Source organism: Pantherophis guttatus, chromosome 6 (genome assembly GCF_059756535.1).
Source record: "Pantherophis guttatus breed Tessera chromosome 6, ASM5975653v1, whole genome shotgun sequence".
Lineage (NCBI taxonomy): Eukaryota > Metazoa > Chordata > Lepidosauria > Squamata > Colubridae > Pantherophis > Pantherophis guttatus.
Genome location: NC_142068.1, coordinates 46,959,018 through 46,963,449, shown reverse-complemented (window position 1 = coordinate 46,963,449; position 4,432 = coordinate 46,959,018).

Sequence of the window (4,432 nt, the reverse complement as noted above, 5' to 3'; positions counted from 1 at the left end):
TATGGTTAAACATGATGAAATAGGTACAGAATAGGTGGTACTTGGCTCAGTAGCGGTAACTGCAAGAGGGAACTGGAAGTCCTAGTGGACAACGGCTTAAATATAAGCCACCAGTGTGCTGCAGCTGCCAAAAAAGCCAATGCAATCCTAGGCTGCATTAACAAAGGGATAGAATCAAAATCACATGAAGTGCTAATATCACTTTATTATGCCTTCATAAGACCGCATTTAGGATATTGCATCTACTTTTGGTCACCACGATATAAAAAAAAGATGTTGAGGCTCTAGAAAGAGTGCAGAGAACAGCAACAAAAGTGATTAAGGAGTCTCCTGCTTGAGCAGGGAGTTGGATTAGAAGACCCAAATCCCTTCCAGCTCTGTTATTTTGTTGTTCTGTTATTCTTTGGAATAATTTTCAAAGCAGGCATAAAATAGCCACCAGAAGCGATCTACACTGTGTTGTTTAGGTATCAGTCAAGAGGCTTAAATAATTACATGCCAGCTTTGTATAGTTGAGTATAGCTCAGCGATGGGATGCAGGCTCAAGAATTAGCTCAATACCCACATTATAATTTTGGTCTAGGACTTTTTTGAACTCACAGCATAACAGGAAGCCTGTGTTGTTTATACACACTAGTTTCTCCAAGCCTTTTTGCAGAGTACAAAAGTACAAAAGAACTTCTATCTCTAGTCCTTACCATTGCAGGACTTTAGCCAGCACTTCTCTGACCTAAACTTGCATTTTTTTTTCCTAATTGTCCAGCCGAAAATATTAGTGCTGTTACAAAATAGTGCTGTTGAAAATATTAGTGCTGTTACAAAATAGAACAAATTGTATTTTCTGAAACACTGATAAACAATCCTGGTTAATCAAAAGATGGCATTTTAAAGCTTTCCTAATCTGCTTTTAATTTTCAAAGGTTTTCTCAAGTCTACCAAAAAGAAAAAAGAAAAGAAAAGAAAAAGAAAGCATTCCAAAGGCTAAGTGTGCTTCTTTTTTGATTGTCACAACTTAGAAATCTTTAGAAAAAGCTACAGTTTCTGCGTTCCCTCAATTGAACAACATCTTACTTAGTTAAGAAAATCTGGTGGACAGTCTGTTGCTGAACCAGAATCAGCAAACAATAGAAGAACAGCATTGTCTCTTGATAGGATCCATATGGATTCCTTTGATTCTTGGAAATTGGTTGTTTTCAAGTCTGGGAGCAATTAATCATGTTATAAATGGGTTTCTGACACACAAACAGTATTTATGCCCAGTGAGCAGAACATAAATTTGAAAGATGGGGATTACAGTTATGCACAACATTTTATGTATATACTGTATATCTGGTTGTTTGTATGAGACAGAAGCTACATGATAATACATTGAAGGGTGTGAATGGATGTGATTTACTTCAGCCCTGCAATTATGAATATGCCTGTGTGTGCAAATTCTATATATACAATTCTTCACCATTCAATTTCATCAGCTCTGTCGTTTCTATCCAGTGACCGAGCAATTTGAAACACCGGCGAGTAGATGGGAGCCACACATTTTACACTCTGTCTCAGAAATGCTCTTTCAAATTATTTGGTTTTCTGATGTTAACAGCAAAGAACCAGAACTCTACTTCTCCTTCACCCTGGGAATAAACAATCCAGCAACATAATAGGCCACATTTTTTTGTGGCCAAGGGCCATATGTGGACCTTGTCAGTCATTCATGATTTAAAGTGTTTCTAAGGAGATCATAACCTTTATGAAGTGTCTAGACCAGTTTCTCAACCATGGCAGCTTTAAGATGTGTAGACATTAATTCCCATAACTTCCCTGCCATTCCCCATGCTGGCTGGTGAAATCTGAGAATTGAAACCCACACATATCTTAAAGTTGCCATTGCTGAGAAACTAGTTTATACTACTTTTGTGTTATTACACCTGATTCATTTTTCAGTGACATGTGACTGTTTTAGATTTCTCCTGAACTATATCATCACAGTTTATTTAACCACGAGCTATCCCTGTTGGCAACTAATATTTGCCATTGACAAGCTGTCCAGATAGCCAAAAACAATAACCCCATGCTTTGTTTCCTGTTGTACCAGTTGGAGTAGTAGCTCAGGTACAGAAAGTTGACTTTGATTTCTTCCCATCATCAACTCTGTCAACTGGGGACTTAATTCAGGCTGCAGTTGCACTGGTCTGCCTGTTCTTCTGCTGCAGCAAGAGTCTCAAGGGGAACAACTCTTTCTTGTTTCAACACCACTTAAAAATTAAAAGAAGAAAACCACCTCCTCCTCAGCTCCAGACCTAAGGTTAATTGTTTAGAATCTGTCACTGCCACAGAAGTTAATTAAAGTTATTTGTTGTTACGTTAAAATATGCTGGTTCGGCGCTCCTGCTGGGGCATTGCGGATCTCCAAGAGATGCCTCAGTAGCTTCAATTAACCCTGCTGAGCCTGAACTTCCTGTATCTACCCACATCACCCACTATTTCAAGCAAGTTCATCACACTTCTTTTTTTTTTGTTTTTTGTTTTTGGCAAAAGACTTTAAGTGATAAGAACAAATAAAGTAGAATAAACACTTTGTGTCATTGCAATTCTGTCTGGAAGAAAGCATCATCTGTTGAATTTATTTTGGTTTGAAAGACACAGAAGTCCTGCCAGAAAAAATAGTGGCTACTGAGTGTTTCCTTTCTCTGGCTGTTCTCCTATCAAGATATTATGATAGCTGTGGACTGCTTGCGGTAGTCAGTCAGCCCTGGGCACCAACTGGAAAATTCCTCTATTTCTTGCATTCAACTTCATCATTGTCCCTCTGCTATGCTGGCCACCACGCAGGCCAGGATGAACCAGGGGAAACTTTGTTCCTTCATCTTCATTTAAATTACTTTTCCTCTGGGCTATGGACCAAAGCAAGCATTGCCATAATAACTGTTTTGTCTTAGTTACTCTTGGAGAAGTCTGCAAAGTTTTAATAATGCCCTAGAGAGGCTCACTATCCTAATAATGTTTTAAGAAAAGTGTTGCTCAAACTAAACCAAGGCTTTAGTATATTTTCTTCATTACTAATATTTAACAATAATAACTGCAGCAGGAGAGAGAGGAGGGGAGAAAAAAAAGAAGAAAAAGAACTCCCAAGCCTATGATGCAGGCATTGGCAAACCATTTCATTAAAAAAACAAAACCCCACATAATTTAGTGTTTGTGCAGCAGAGAACTTTCTGAAGCTCTTGCCTAGCCCTGAAATATCATGGTTCTTTGGTCTGGGTTTCATCATGTATCCACGACACAATCATTTATCAAAAAAGAAAGAAATATAGATCAGGGAGAAAGGATTCATCGTCTCATTGTCAAGTCTGAGAAAGGAGAAGGAAACAAAGCAATTGGTGCCCTTGCTCTATAAAGAGAAGGACAGTTCCTGGTTTCCTTCACATTACAAGAGTCTTTCTGGAGAAGGTCAAACTATCAAAATGGTCAATTAACCCAGATTAGATATATTTGCATCATCATTTATCATTGTTGTCTCCTATCCCATAAATTAAAAGAGGAGGATCAAAACGTGATTCTATTGTTGGTCACGAGAAACAATATGGGTTTCAGTGCCACTATCAGATGTTTAGGAGTAGCCATGCCTTATGGTGTTTAGAGTGTAGACAGAGGAAAATCTCTTAAATAGTCCAAAATGGGATATGCATGGCCCCGGACTCATACTGAAAAGGCTTCAGCTAATTGGATCCAAGCATAGGTCATGCCCATGCTCAAGGGGGAAAAAAAAGAAAACTGGGTCCTTAAAACCAGGATGTTGTGCAGACTTTGTCATTTAAGAAAGGTGTCACTTTGGGTTTGCATCAGGGGTGAAATGCTACCGGTTTGGACCGGTTCACTCGAACCAGTAGTAATAAATGCTACCGGTTCGGGTGAACCAGTAGTAAAAAAATTGCTACGGTTCAGGTGAGCTGGTATTTCTGACAACCAGTTGTGCCGTGCGATTTATATTCGCTAGAATAATAATCGTGTGGCACAGCTGTTTCCCCCTCCTTGCTGTTCTACTTATCAGAAAAGGCTTCTTAATCCTCCTTTTTCAGTGGTAGCGCCTGCGGTGCGCATGTGCGCAAAGCATGAATTTGGCGCACACCCCTAGCGATAGCGAAGCAGTAGCAGACTTCAGAGCATTTCATCCCTGGTCTACATATGACCATCTGTATAAGCAGAATGTGTATATACTGTAAGCAGGAAAAAGGATTAACATAGAGGCACTTTCCTGCCTGTTTAAAATATCATATAAATAGCAATACATAACAAAAAATAGTTTTGTTTGCTAAATTTAGTACAGAATACCATTCATGGAAAGTGATAATTCTTGAGGTCTGAATCCTAATGACTGAACCTGGGGCTTCCTTATTGTCTGCAGAACAAATACAGAGAAATTTGCTTCCTGTCCTAGAAT